Source organism: Leptodactylus fuscus, chromosome 4 (assembly GCF_031893055.1).
Source record: "Leptodactylus fuscus isolate aLepFus1 chromosome 4, aLepFus1.hap2, whole genome shotgun sequence".
NCBI lineage: Eukaryota > Metazoa > Chordata > Amphibia > Anura > Leptodactylidae > Leptodactylus > Leptodactylus fuscus.
This window is the reverse complement of record NC_134268.1, coordinates 87,821,906-87,837,569: the sequence shown is the minus strand read 5'-3', so window position 1 is coordinate 87,837,569 and position 15,664 is coordinate 87,821,906. Positions and strand designations below refer to the sequence as shown.

At 49.7% G+C, this 15,664-nt stretch overlaps 1 protein-coding gene across 1 annotated transcript in view; it reads left to right on the top strand.

Annotated features, from left to right (window-relative positions):
- The window catches only part of SLC22A23 (solute carrier family 22 member 23), a 113,397-nt gene that overhangs the window by 81,625 nt on the left and 16,108 nt on the right, over positions 1 to 15,664 (top strand). The gene's annotated exons all lie outside the window — the stretch shown is intronic.

Genomic DNA, 15,664 nt, shown 5'->3' with positions numbered 1-15,664 from the left:
CTACTGGTATACAGTGCCATTGTCTGACTGGGAATTCAAAGAATATATTGGGAATACAAATACCCTCATTTCTTGCTACTGCCATATAGTGCCAGTTTCTGACTGGTAATTCAAAGAATATATTGGGGTTACGTGCACCCACAATTTTTACTACTGGTATACAGTGCCATTGTCTGACTGGGAATTCAAAGAATATATTGGGAATACAAATACCCTCATTTCTTGCTACTGCCATATAGTGCCAGTGTCTGACTGGGAATTCAAAGAATATATTGGGGTTACGTGCACCCACAATTTTTACTACTGGTATACAGTGCCATTGTCTGACTGGGAATTCAAAGAATATATTGGGAATACAAATACCCTCATTTCTTGCTACTGCCATATAGTGCCAGTGTCTGACTGGGAATTCAAAGAATATATTGGGGTTACGTGCACCCACAATTTTTACTACTGGTATACAGTGCCATTGTCTGACTGGGAATTCAAAGAATATATTGGGAATACAAATACCCTCATTTCTTGCTACTGCCATATAGTGCCAGTGTCTGACTGGTAATTCAAAGAATATATTGGGGTTACATGCACCCACAATTTTTACTACTGGTATACAGTGCCATTGTCTGACTGGGAATTCAAAGAATATATTGGGAATACAAATACCCTCATTTCTTGCTACTGCCATATAGTGCCAGTGTCTGACTGGGAATTCAAAGAATATATTGGGGTTACGTGCACCCACAATTTTTACTACTGGTATACAGTGCCATTGTCTGACTGGGAATTCAAAGAATATATTGGGGTTATAAATACCCTCATTTCTTGCTACTGCCATATAGTGCCAGTTTCTGACTGGTAATTCAAAGAATATATTGGGGTTACGTGCACCCACAATTTTTACTACTGGTATACAGTGCCATTGTCTGACTGGGAATTCAAAGAGTATATTGGGAATACAAATACCCTCATTTCTTGCTACTGCCATATAGTGCCAGTTTCTGACTGGTAATTCAAAGAATATATTGGGGTTACGTGCACCCACAATTTTTACTACTGGTATACAGTGCCATTGTCTGACTGGGAATTCAAAGAATATATTGGGAATACAAATACCCTCATTTCTTGCTACTGCCATATAGTGCCAGTGTCTGACTGGGAATTCAAAGAATATATTGGGGTTACGTGCACCCACAATTTTTACTACTGGTATACAGTGCCATTGTCTGACTGGGAATTCAAAGAGTATATTGGGAATACAAATACCCTCATTTCTTGCTACTGCCATATAGTGCCAGTTTCTGACTGGTAATTCAAAGAATATATTGGGGTTACGTGCACCCACAATTTTTACTACTGGTATACAGTGCCATTGTCTGACTGGGAATTCAAAGAGTATATTGGGAATACAAATACCCTCATTTCTTGCTACTGCCATATAGTGCCAGTTTCTGACTGGGAATTCAAAGAATATATTGGGGTTACGTGCACCCACAATTTTTACTACTGGTATACAGTGCCATTGTCTGACTGGGAATTCAAAGAATATATTGGGGTTATAAATACCCTCATTTCTTGCTACTGCCATATAGTGCCAGTTTCTGACTGGTAATTCAAAGAATATATTGGGGTTACGTGCACCCACAATTTTTACTACTGGTATACAGTGCCATTGTCTGACTGGGAATTCAAAGAATATATTGGGGTTATAAATACCCTCATTTCTTGCTACTGCCATATAGTGCCAGTTTCTGACTGGGAATTCAAAGAATATATTGGGGTTATAAATACCCTCATTTCTTGCTACTGCCATATAGTGCCAGTTTCTGACTGGTAATTCAAAGAATATATTGGGGTTACGTGCACCCACAATTTTTACTACTGGTATACAGTGCCATTGTCTGACTGGGAATTCAAAGAGTATATTGGGAATACAAATACCCTCATTTCTTACTACTGCCATATAGTGCCAGTTTCTGACTGGTAATTCAAAGAATATATTGGGGTTACGTGCACCCACAATTTTTACTACTGGTATACAGTGCCATTGTCTGACTGGGAATTCAAAGAGTATATTGGGAATACAAATACCCTCATTTCTTGCTACTGCCATATAGTGCCAGTTTCTGACTGGTAATTCAAAGAATATATTGGGGTTACGTGCACCCACAATTTTTACTACTGGTATACAGTGCCATTGTCTGACTGGGAATTCAAAGAGTATATTGGGGTTATAAATACCCTCATTTCTTGCTACTGCCATATAGTGCCAGTTTCTGACTGGTAATTCAAAGAATATATTGGGGTTACGTGCACCCACAATTTTTACTACTGGTATACAGTGCCATTGTCTGACTGGGAATTCAAAGAGTATATTGGGAATACAAATACCCTCATTTCTTGCTACTGCCATATAGTGCCAGTTTCTGACTGGTAATTCAAAGAATATATTGGGGTTACGTGCACCCACAATTTTTACTACTGGTATACAGTGCCATTGTCTGACTGGGAATTCAAAGAATATATTGGGGTTATAAATACCCTCATTTCTTGCTACTGCCATATAGTGCCAGTTTCTGACTGGTAATTCAAAGAATATATTGGGGTTACGTGCACCCACAATTTTTACTACTGGTATACAGTGCCATTGTCTGACTGGGAATTCAAAGAGTATATTGGGAATACAAATACCCTCATTTCTTGCTACTGCCATATAGTGCCAGTTTCTGACTGGGAATTCAAAGAATATATTGGGGTTACGTGCACCCACAATTTTTACTACTGGTATACAGTGCCATTGTCTGACTGGGAATTCAAAGAATATATTGGGGTTATAAATACCCTCATTTCTTGCTACTGCCATATAGTGCCAGTTTCTGACTGGTAATTCAAAGAATATATTGGGGTTACGTGCACCCACAATTTTTACTACTGGTATACAGTGCCATTGTCTGACTGGGAATTCAAAGAGTATATTGGGAATACAAATACCCTCATTTCTTGCTACTGCCATATAGTGCCAGTGTCTGACTGGGAATTCAAAGAATATATTGGGGTTACGTGCACCCACAATTTTTACTACTGGTATACAGTGCCAATTTCTAACTAGGAATTCAAAATGCGCAAGGCTCCCGGAAAGGGACGTGGACGAGGCCGTGGGCGAGGTCGGGGGAATGGTTCTGGGGAGCAAGGTAGCAGTGAAGCCACAGGGCGTCCCGTGCCTACTCCTGTGGGGCAGCAAGCATTGCGCCACTCCACAGTGCCAGGGTTGCTTGCCACATTAACTAAACTGCAGGGTACAAACCTTAGTAGGCCCGAGAACCAGGAACAGGTCTTGCAATGGCTGTCAGAGAACGCTTACAGCACATTGTCCAGCAGCCAGTCAGACTCTGCCTCCTCTCCTCCTATTACCCAACAGTCTTGTCTTCCTTCCTCCCAAAATTCCGAAGCTTTACAGAACAATAACCCAAACTGTCCCTGCTCCCCAGAGCTGTTCTCCGCTCCTTTCATTGTCCCTCAACCTGCCTCTCCACGCCACGATTCCACGAACCTAACAGAGGAGCATCTGTGTCCAGATGCTCAAACACTAGAGTCTCCTCCATCTCCGTTCGATTTGGTGGTGGATGACCAGCAACCCACCCTCATCGACGATGATGTGACGCAGTTGCCGTCAGGGCATCCAGTTGACCGGCGCATTGTGCGGGAGGAGGAGATGAGACAGGAGTTGGAAGAGGAAGTGGTGGATGATGAGGACACTGACCCGACCTGGACAGGGGGGATGTCAAGCGGGGAAAGTAGTGTGGATGTTGAGGCAGGTGCAGCACCAAAAAGGGTAGCTAGAGGCAGAGGCAGAGGTCAGCAGCTTAGGCGAAGCCAGGCCACACCCGGAATCTCCCAAGATGTTCCAGTTCGTACCCAGCCCCGAAAAACTCCCACCTCGAGGGCACGTTTCTCGAAGGTGTGGAGTTTTTTCAAGGAATGCGCCGAGGACAGATATAGTGTTGTCTGCACAATTTGCCTCTCGAAATTGATTAGGGGCTCTGAGAAGAGCAACCTGTCCACCACTTCAATGCGCCGTCATTTGGAATCCAAGCACTGGAATCAGTGGCAGGCAGCAACGGCAGGACAAAGGCCGCCTGCCGTTCACGCCACTGCCACTGCCTCTGCCACTGCCTCTGCCACTGCCACTGCTGACTGTGCTGGCGATGCACTCCAGAGGACGAGCCAGGACACCACTTCATCTGCCTCCGCCACTTTGTTGACTTCTACCTCATCCTCCCCTGGTCCTGTCTTATCTCCTTCTCCTGCACCATCAAAGGCACCATCAGGCGTTTCTTTACAACAACCCACCATCTCTCAGACATTGGAGCGGCGGCAGAAATACACTGCTAACCACCCACACGCGCAAGCCTTGAACGCCAACATCGCTAAACTGCTGGCCCAGGAGATGTTGGCGTTCCGGCTTGTTGAAACTCCCGCCTTCCTGGACCTGATGGCAACTGCGGCACCTCGCTATGCCGTCCCTAGCCGTCACTACTTCTCCCGGTGTGCCGTCCCCGCCTTGCACCAGCACGTGTCACTCAACATCAGGCGGGCCCTTAGTTCCGCGCTTTGCACAAAGGTCCACTTGACCACCGACGCGTGGACAAGTGCATGCGGACAGGGACGCTACATTTCACTGACGGCACACTGGGTGAATGTAGTTGAGGCTGGGACTGCTTCCCAAACTGGCCCGGTGTACCTCGTCTCCCCGCCTAACATTCCTGGCAGGGACACGAGAAGAACACCCCCCTCCTCCTCCTCCTCTACCGCCTCCTCCTCCGCCACCGCCTCCTCCTCCGCTGTTAGATTGACCCCAGCTACGAGTTGGAAACGTTGCAGCACTGGCGTTGGTAGACGTCAGCAGGCTGTGCTGAAGCTGATCAGCTTGGGGGACAGACAGCACACTGCCTCCGAGGTGAGGGATGCCCTCCTCGATGAGACGGCAATATGGTTTGAGCCGCTGCACCTGGGCCCAGGCATGGTCGTTTGTGATAACGGCCGGAACCTGGTAGCAGCTCTGGAGCTTGCCGGACTCCAACATGTTCCATGCCTGGCCCACGTCTTCAACCTAGTGGTGCAACGTTTCCTAAAGAGCTACCCCAATGTTCCAGAGCTACTGGTGAAAGTGCGGCGCATGTGCGCCCACTTTCGCAAGTCGACAGTAGCCGCTGCTAGCTTAAAATCTCTCCAGCAACGCCTGCATGTGCCACAACACCGGCTTTTGTGCGACGTCCCCACACGCTGGAACTCAACGTTTCAGATGTTGAATAGAGTGGTTGAGCAGCAGAGACCTTTGATGGAATACCAGCTACAAAACCCTAGGGTGCCACAAAGTCAGCTGCCTCAGTTTCACATCCATGAGTGGCCATGGATGAGAGACCTTTGTGACATCCTACGGGTCTTTGAGGAGTCCACAAGGAGGGTGAGCTCTGAGGATGCGATGGTGAGCCTTACAATCCCGCTCTTGTGTGTTCTGAGAGAATCCCTGATTGACATCAGGGATAACTCAGATCACACAGAGGAGTTAGGGATAGCATCCGATCCGTCACAGCTGGAGAGTAGGTCCACACATCTGTCCGCTTCACTGCGTTTAATGGAGGAGGAGGAGGAGGAGGAGGAAGAAGAGTTGTCCGATGATGTGATGGTGATACAGGAGGCTTCCGGGCAACTTCGAATCGTCCCATTGTTGCAGCGTGGATGGGTAGACATGGAGGATGAGGAGGAAATGGAGATTGAACTTTCCGGTGGGGCCAGAGGAGTCATGCCAACTAACACTGTGGCAGACATGGCTGAGTTCATGTTGGGGTGCTTTACAACCGACAAGCGTATTGTCAAAATCATGGAGGACAACCAGTACTGGATCTTTGCTATCCTTGACCCCCGGTATAAAAACAACATCTCGTCTTTTATTCCGGTAGAGGGGAGGGCCAATCGCATCAATGCTTGCCACAGGCAATTGGTGCAGAATATGATGGAGATGTTTCCAGCATGTGACGTTGGCGGCAGGGAGGGCAGTTCCTCCAGTAGGCAACCAAGTTCTCACCGGTCCACACAAACGAGGGGCACACTGTCTAAGGTCTGGGACACCTTGATGGCACCCCCTCGCCAAAGTGCCGCCACGGAGGGTCCTAGTGTCACCAGGCGTGAGAAGTATAGGCGCATGTTGCGGGAATACCTTTCCGACCACAGCCCTGTCCTCTCCGACCCCTCTGCGCCCTACACGTATTGGGTGTCGAAGTTGGACCTGTGGCTTGAACTTGCCCTATATGCCTTGGAGGTGCTGTCCTGTCCTGCCGCCAGCGTCCTATCTGAGAGGGTGTTCAGTGCAGCCGGTGGCATCATCACTGACAAGCGCACCCGTCTGTCAGCTGAGAGTGCCGACCGGCTCACTTTGATAAAAATGAACCACCACTGGGTAGAGCCGTCATTTTTGTGCCCACCTGTGTAAAGCACCCCAACATGAAACTCCATGTCTGTACTCAACCTCTCCAATTCCTCCGCATCCTCATACTCATCCACCATAAGCGTTGCACAATTCTGCTAATACTAGGCTCCCTCCAACATGATTTCCCCCAACTCTGCTGGTTAGAGGCTCCCTCCACCCTGATTTCCACCAACTCTGCTGGTTAGAGGCTCCCTCCACCCTGCTTTCCCACAACTCTGCTGGTTAGAGGCTCCTTCCACCATGAATTTGCCCAAACTGGGCTGTTTAGAGGCTCCCTCCACCATGAATTGGTCCAAACTGGGCTGTTTAGAGGCTCCCTCCACCATGAATTTGCCCAAACTGGGCTGTTTAGAGGCTCCCTCCACCATGAATTGGTCCAAACTGGGCTGTTTAGAGGCTCCCTCCACCATGAATTTGCCCAAACTGGGCTGTTTAGAGGCTCCCTCCACCATGAATTGGTCCAAACTGGGTTTTTTAGAGGCTCCCTCCACCATTAATTGGTCCAAACTGGGCTGGTTAGAGGCTCCCTCCACCATGAATTTGCCCAAACTGGGCTGTTTAGAGGCTCCCTCCACCATGAATTTGCCCAAACTGGGCTGGTTAGAGGCTCCCTCCACCATGAATTGGTCCAAACTGGGTTTTTTAGAGGCTCCCTCCACCATGAATTGGTCCAAACTGGGCTGTTTAGAGGCTCCCTCCACCATGAATTTGCCCAAACTGGGCTGTTTAGAGGCTCCCTCCACCATGAATTGGTCCAAACTGGGCTGTTTAGAGGCTCCCTCCACCATGAATTTGCCCAAACTGGGCTGTTTAGAGGCTCCCTCCACCATGAATTGGTCCAAACTGGGTTTTTTAGAGGCTCCCTCCACCATTAATTGGTCCAAACTGGGCTGGTTAGAGGCTCCCTCCACCATGAATTTGCCCAAACTGGGCTGTTTAGAGGCTCCCTCCACCATGAATTTGCCCAAACTGGGCTGGTTAGAGGCTCCCTCCACCATGAATTGGTCCAAACTGGGTTTTTTAGAGGCTCCCTCCACCATTAATTGGTCCAAACTGGGCTGGTTAGAGGCTCCCTCCACCATGAATTTGCCCAAACTGGGCTGTTTAGAGGCTCCCTCCACCATGAATTTGCCCAAACTGGGCTGGTTAGAGGCTCCCTCCACCATGAATTGGTCCAAACGGGTTTTTAGAGGCTCCCTTCACCATGAATTGGTCCAAACTTGGCTGTTTAGAGGCTCCCTCCACCATGAATTGGTCCAAACTTGGCTGTTTAGAGGCTCCCTCCACCATGAATTGGTCCAAACTGGGTTTTTTAGAGGCTCCCTCCACCATGAATTTGCCCAAACTGGGCTGGTTAGAGGCTCCCTCCACCATGAATTGGTCCAAACGGGTTTTTAGAGGCTCCCTTCACCATGAATTGGTCCAAACTTGGCTGTTTAGAGGCTCCCTCCACCATGAATTGGTCCAAACTGGGCTGGTTAGAGGCTCCCTCCACCATTAATTGGTCCAAACTGGGCTGGTTAGAGGCTCCCTCCACCATTAATTGGTCCAAACTGGGCTGGTTAGAGGCTCCCTCCACCATTAATTGGTCCAAACTGGGCTGGTTAGAGGCTCCCTCCACCATGAATTTGCCCAAACTGGGCTGTTTAGAGGCTCCCTCCACCATGAATTTGCCCAAACTGGGCTGTTTAGAGGCTCCCTCCACCATGAATTGGTCCAAACTGGGTTTTTTAGAGGCTCCCTCCACCATGAATTGGTCCAAACTGGGCTGGTTAGAGGCTCCCTCCACCATGAATTTGCCCAAACTGGGCTGTTTAGAGGCTCCCTCCACCATGAATTTGCCCAAACTGGGCTGGTTAGAGGCTCCCTCCACCATGAATTGGTCCAAACTGGGTTTTTTAGAGGCTCCCTCCACCATCAATTGGTCCAAACTGGGCTGTTTAGAGGCTCCCTCCACCATGAATTTGCCCAAACTGGGCTGTTTAGAGGCTCCCTGCACCATGAATTGGTCCAAACTGGGCTGTTTAGAGGCTCCCTCCACCATGAATTTGCCCAAACTGGGCTGTTTAGAGGCTCCCTCCACCATGAATTGGTCCAAACTGGGTTTTTTAGAGGCTCCCTCCACCATTAATTGGTCCAAACTGGGCTGGTTAGAGGCTCCCTCCACCATGAATTTGCCCAAACTGGGCTGTTTAGAGGCTCCCTCCACCATGAATTTGCCCAAACTGGGCTGGTTAGAGGCTCCCTCCACCATGAATTGGTCCAAACTGGGTTTTTTAGAGGCTCCCTCCACCATTAATTGGTCCAAACTGGGCTGGTTAGAGGCTCCCTCCACCATGAATTTGCCCAAACTGGGCTGTTTAGAGGCTCCCTCCACCATGAATTTGCCCAAACTGGGCTGGTTAGAGGCTCCCTCCACCATGAATTGGTCCAAACGGGTTTTTAGAGGCTCCCTTCACCATGAATTGGTCCAAACTTGGCTGTTTAGAGGCTCCCTCCACCATGAATTGGTCCAAACTTGGCTGTTTAGAGGCTCCCTCCACCATGAATTGGTCCAAACTGGGTTTTTTAGAGGCTCCCTCCACCATGAATTTGCCCAAACTGGGCTGGTTAGAGGCTCCCTCCACCATGAATTGGTCCAAACGGGTTTTTAGAGGCTCCCTTCACCATGAATTGGTCCAAACTTGGCTGTTTAGAGGCTCCCTCCACCATGAATTGGTCCAAACTGGGCTGGTTAGAGGCTCCCTCCACCATTAATTGGTCCAAACTGGGCTGGTTAGAGGCTCCCTCCACCATTAATTGGTCCAAACTGGGCTGGTTAGAGGCTCCCTCCACCATTAATTGGTCCAAACTGGGCTGGTTAGAGGCTCCCTCCACCATGAATTTGCCCAAACTGGGCTGTTTAGAGGCTCCCTCCACCATGAATTTGCCCAAACTGGGCTGTTTAGAGGCTCCCTCCACCATGAATTGGTCCAAACTGGGTTTTTTAGAGGCTCCCTCCACCATGAATTGGTCCAAACTGGGCTGGTTAGAGGCTCCCTCCACCATGAATTGGTCCAAACTGGGGTGGTTAGAGGCTCCCTCCACCATTAATTGGTCCAAACTGGGCTGGTTAGAGGCTCCCTCCACCATGAATTGGTCCAAACTGGGTGGTTAGAGGCTCCCTCCACCATTAATTGGTCCAAACTGGGCTGGTTAGAGGCTCCCTCCACCATGAATTGGTCCAAACGGGTTTTTAGAGGCTCCCTTCACCATGAATTGGTCCAAACTTGGCTGTTTAGAGGCTCCCTCCACCATGAATTGGTCCAAACTGGGCTGGTTAGAGGCTCCCTCCACCATTAATTGGTCCAAACTGGGCTGGTTAGAGGCTCCCTCCACCATTAATTGGTCCAAACTGGGGTTTTTAGAGGCTCCCTCCACCATGAATTGGTCCAAACTTGGCTGTTTAGAGGCTCCCTCCACCATTAATTGGTCCAAACTGGGCTGGTTAGAGGCTCCCTCCACCATTAATTGGTCCAAACTGGGCTGGTTAGAGGCTCCCTCCACCATGAATTGGTCCAAACGGGTTTTTAGAGGCTCCCTTCACCATGAATTGGTCCAAACTGGGGTGGTTAGAGGCTCCCTCCACCATTAATTGGTCCAAACTGGGCTGGTTAGAGGCTCCCTCCACCATGAATTGGTCCAAACTTGGCTGTTTAGAGGCTCCCTCCACCATGAATTGGTCCAAACTGGGGTGGTTAGAGGCTCCCTCCACCATTAATTGGTCCAAACTGGGCTGGTTAGAGGCTCCCTCCACCATTAATTGGTCCAAACTGGGCTGGTTAGAGGCTCCCTCCACCATGAATTGGTCCAAACTGGGGTTTTTAGAGGCTCCCTCCACCATGAATTGGTCCAAACTTGGCTGTTTAGAGGCTCCCTCCACCATTAATTGGTCCAAACTGGGCTGGTTAGAGGCTCTCTCCACCATTAATTGGTCCAAACTGGGCTGGTTAGAGGCTCCCTCCACCATTAATTGGTCCAAACTGGGCTGGTTAGAGGCTCCCTCCACCATGAATTTGCCCAAACTGGGCTGTTTAGAGGCTCCCTCCACCATGAATTGGTCCAAACTGGGTTTTTTAGAGGCTCCCTCCACCATGAATTGGTCCAAACTGGGCTGGTTAGAGGCTCCCTCCACCATGAATTGGTCCAAACTGGGGTGGTTAGAGGCTCCCTCCACCATTAATTGGTCCAAACTGGGCTGGTTAGAGGCTCCCTCCACCATGAATTGGTCCAAACGGGTTTTTAGAGGCTCCCTTCACCATGAATTGGTCCAAACTTGGCTGTTTAGAGGCTCCCTCCACCATGAATTGGTCCAAACTGGGTTTTTTAGAGGCTCCCTCCACCATGAATTTGCCCAAACTGGGCTGGTTAGAGGCTCCCTCCACCATGAATTGGTCCAAACTGGGTTTTTTAGAGGCTCCCTCCACCATTAATTGGTCCAAACTGGGCTGGTTAGAGGCTCCCTCCACCATGAATTTGCCCAAACTGGGCTGTTTAGAGGCTCCCTCCACCATGAATTTGCCCAAACTGGGCTGGTTAGAGGCTCCCTCCACCATGAATTGGTCCAAACTGGGGTTTTTAGAGGCTCCCTCCACCATGAATTGGTCCAAACTTGGCTGTTTAGAGGCTCCCTCCACCATGAATTGGTCCAAACTGGGGTGGTTAGAGGCTCCCTCCACCATTAATTGGTCCAAACTGGGCTGGTTAGAGGCTCCCTCCACCATTAATTGGTCCAAACTGGGCTGGTTAGAGGCTCCCTCCACCATGAATTTGCCCAAACTGGGCTGTTTAGAGGCTCCCTCCACCATGAATTTGCCCAAACTGGGCTGTTTAGAGGCTCCCTCCACCATGAATTGGTCCAAACTGGGTTTTTTAGAGGCTCCCTCCACCATGAATTGGTCCAAACTGGGCTGGTTAGAGGCTCCCTCCACCATGAATTGGTCCAAACTGGGGTGGTTAGAGGCTCCCTCCACCATTAATTGGTCCAAACTGGGCTGGTTAGAGGCTCCCTCCACCATTAATTGGTCCAAACTGGGCTGGTTAGAGGCTCCCTCCACCATGAATTTGCCCAAACTGGGCTGTTTAGAGGCTCCCTCCACCATGAATTTGCCCAAACTGGGCTGGTTAGAGGCTCCCTCCACCATGAATTGGTCCAAACTGGGGTTTTTAGAGGCTCCCTCCACCATGAATTGGTCCAAACTTGGCTGTTTAGAGGCTCCCTCCACCATGAATTGGTCCAAACTGGGGTGGTTAGAGGCTCCCTCCACCATTAATTGGTCCAAACTGGGCTGGTTAGAGGCTCCCTCCACCATTAATTGGTCCAAACTGGGCTGGTTAGAGGCTCCCTCCACCATGAATTTGCCCAAACTGGGCTGGTTAGAGGCTCCCTCCACCATGAATTGGTCCAAACTGGGGTGGTTAGAGGCTCCCTCCACCATTAATTGGTCCAAACTGGGCTGGTTAGAGGCTCCCTCCACCATTAATTGGTCCAAACTGGGCTGGTTAGAGGCTCCCTCCACCATTAATTGGTCCAAACTGGGCTGTTTAGAGGCTCCCTCCACCATGAATTTGCCCAAACTGGGCTGGTTAGAGGCTCCCTCCACCATGAATTGGTCCAAACGGGTTTTTAGAGGCTCCCTTCACCATGAATTGGTCCAAACTTGGCTGTTTAGAGGCTCCCTCCACCATGAATTGGTCCAAACTTGGCTGTTTAGAGGCTCCCTCCACCATGAATTGGTCCAAACTGGGTTTTTTAGAGGCTCCCTCCACCATGAATTTGCCCAAACTGGGCTGTTTAGAGGCTCCCTCCACCATGAATTTGCCCAAACTGGGCTGGTTAGAGGCTCCCTCCACCATGAATTGGTCCAAACTGGGGTTTTTAGAGGCTCCCTCCACCATGAATTGGTCCAAACTTGGCTGTTTAGAGGCTCCCTCCACCATGAATTGGTCCAGACTGGGGTGGTTAGAGGCTCCCTCCACCATTAATTGGTCCAAACTGGGCTGGTTAGAGGCTCCCTCCACCATTAATTGGTCCAAACTGGGCTGGTTAGAGGCTCCCTCCACCATGAATTTGCCCAAACTGGGCTGTTTAGAGGCTCCCTCCACCATGAATTTGCCCAAACTGGGCTGTTTAGAGGCTCCCTCCACCATGAATTGGTCCAAACTGGGTTTTTTAGAGGCTCCCTCCACCATGAATTGGTCCAAACTGGGCTGGTTAGAGGCTCCCTCCACCATGAATTGGTCCAAACTGGGGTGGTTAGAGGCTCCCTCCACCATTAATTGGTCCAAACTGGGCTGGTTAGAGGCTCCCTCCACCATTAATTGGTCCAAACTGGGCTGGTTAGAGGCTCCCTCCACCATTAATTGGTCCAAACTGGGCTGGTTAGAGGCTCCCTCCACCATGAATTTGCCCAAACTGGGCTGTTTAGAGGCTCCCTCCACCATGAATTTGCCCAAACTGGGCTGGTTAGAGGCTCCCTCCACCATGAATTGGTCCAAACTGGGGTTTTTAGAGGCTCCCTCCACCATGAATTGGTCCAAACTTGGCTGTTTAGAGGCTCCCTCCACCATTAATTGGTCCAAACTGGGCTGGTTAGAGGCTCCCTCCACCATGAATTGGTCCAAACTGGGTTTTTTAGAGGCTCCCTCCACCATGAATTTGCCCAAACTGGGCTGTTTAGAGGCTCCCTCCACCATGAATTGGTCCAAACTGGGGTGGTTAGAGGCTCCCTCCACCATTAATTGGTCCAAACTGGGCTGGTTAGAGGCTCCCTCCACCATTAATTGGTCCAAACTGGGCTGGTTAGAGGCTCCCTCCACCATGAATTTGCCCAAACTGGGCTGGTTAGAGGCTCCCTCCACCATGAATTGGTCCAAACTGGGTTTTTTAGAGGCTCCCTCCACCATGAATTTGCCCAAACTGGGCTGGTTAGAGGCTCCCTCCACCATGAATTGGTCCAAACTGGGGTTTTTAGAGGCTCCCTCCACCATGAATTTGCCCAAACTCTGCTGGTTAGAGGCTCAATCCACCCTGATTTTCAAAACAAATGTTGGTGCCAACCTCAACTTACTACAAGGGCCAAATTCACTGCTGGTGACAAGCTCTCCTCACTGCAAGTGCCAAATACACATGTTTCAAGGTGTTTTCCTACTGTCAGAGAGGTGGTATTGAGTGTGTAAAGTGTGTAGTTGTTAGGCTGTGATGTTGGGGTAATAGAGGGTCTTTGGTGTGTTAGATGCCCCCAGACATGCTTCCCCTGCTGTCCCAGTGTCATTCCAGAGGTGTTGGCATCATTTCCTGGGGTGTCATAGTGGACTTGGTGACCCTCCAGACACGGATTTGGGTTTCCCCCTTAACGAGTATCTGTTCCCCATAGACTATAATGGGGTTCGAAACCCGTTCGAACACACGAACATTGAGCGGCTGTTCGAATCGAATTTCGAACCTCGAACATTTTAGTGTTCGCTCATCTCTAGTCACAATGTGGTCAAGGGTGTAGCCATAAACCTATAGAGAGGGTGCAGATGCCTCTTGGCTCTGGTACCAAAGATGGCTTATAAGCCCCTTTACCACAGAGAAGGACACACGTACCATGTAAATAGGGTTCTTTTTACAGGTTCCACATTAGCTTCCAGTCACCTCTGTCTGTGAACAGTTATTTATTAGAGATGAGCGAACAGTGTTCTATCGAACACATGTTCGATCGGATATCAGGGTGTTCGCCATGTTCGAATCGAATCGAACACCACGTGGTAAAGTGCGCCAAAATTCGATTCCCCTCCCACCTTCCCTGGCGCCTTTTTTGCACCAATAACAGCGCAGGGGAGGTGGGACAGGAACTACGACACTGGGGGCATTGAAAAAAATTGGAAAAAGTCATTGGCTGCCGAAATCAGGTGACCTCCATTTTAGACGAATAGTGGATTTCAAATCCGGGTCATATGAGAATGTGAACTTTGTGACTATGAGACAGGGATAGCTGTACAGGCAGGGATAGCTAGGGATAACCTTTATTTAGGGGGGAATGTTATTAAAAATAACTTTTTGGGGCTCTATCGGGTGTGTAATTGTGATTTTTGTGAGATAAACTTTTTCCCATAGGGATGCATTGGCCAGCGCTGATTGGCCGAATTCCGTACTCTGGCCAATCAGTGCTGGCCAATGCATTCTATTAGCTTGATGAAGCAGAGTGTGCACAAGGGTTCAAGCGCACCCTCGGCTCTGATGTAGCAGAGCCGAGGCTGCACAAGGGTTCAAGCGCACCCTCGGCTCTGATGTAGGAGAGCCGAGGGTGCACTTGAACCCTTGTGCACCCTCAGCTCTGCTACATCAGAGCCGAGGGTGCGCTTGAACCCTTGTGCACACTCTGCTTCATCAAGCTAATAGAATGCATTGGCCAGCGCTGATTGGCCAATGTATTCTATTAGCCTGATGAAGTAGAGCTGAATGTGTGTGCTAAGCACACACATTCAGCTCTACTTCATCGGGCTAATAGAATGCATTGGCCAGCGCTGATTGGCCAGAGTACGGAACTCGACCAATCAGCGCTGGCTCTGCTGGAGGAGGCGGAGTCTAAGATCGCTCCACACCAGTCTCCATTCAGGTCCGACCTTAGACTCCGCCTCCTCCGGCAGAGCCAGCGCTGATTGGCCGAAGGCTGGCCAATGCATTCCTATGCGAATGCAGAGACTTAGCAGTGCTGAGTCAGTTTTGCTCAACTACACATCTGATGCACACTCGGCACTGCTACATCAGATGTAGCAATCTGATGTAGCAGAGCCGAGGGTGCACTAGAACCCCTGTGCAAACTCAGTTCACGCTAATAGAATGCATTGGCCAGCGCTGATTGGCCAATGCATTCTATTAGCCCGATGAAGTAGAGCTGAATGTGTGTGCTAAGCACACACATTCAGCACTGCTTCATCACGCCAATACAATGCATTAGCCAGTGCTGATTGGCCAGAGTACGGAATTCGGCCAATCAGCGCTGGCTCTGCTGGAGGAGGCGGAGTCTAAGGTCGGACCTGAATGGAGACTGGTGTGGAGCGATCTTAGACTCCGCCTCCTCCAGCAGAGCCAGCGCTGATTGGTCGAGTTCCGTACTCTGGCCAATCAGCGCTGGCCAATGCATTCTATTAGCC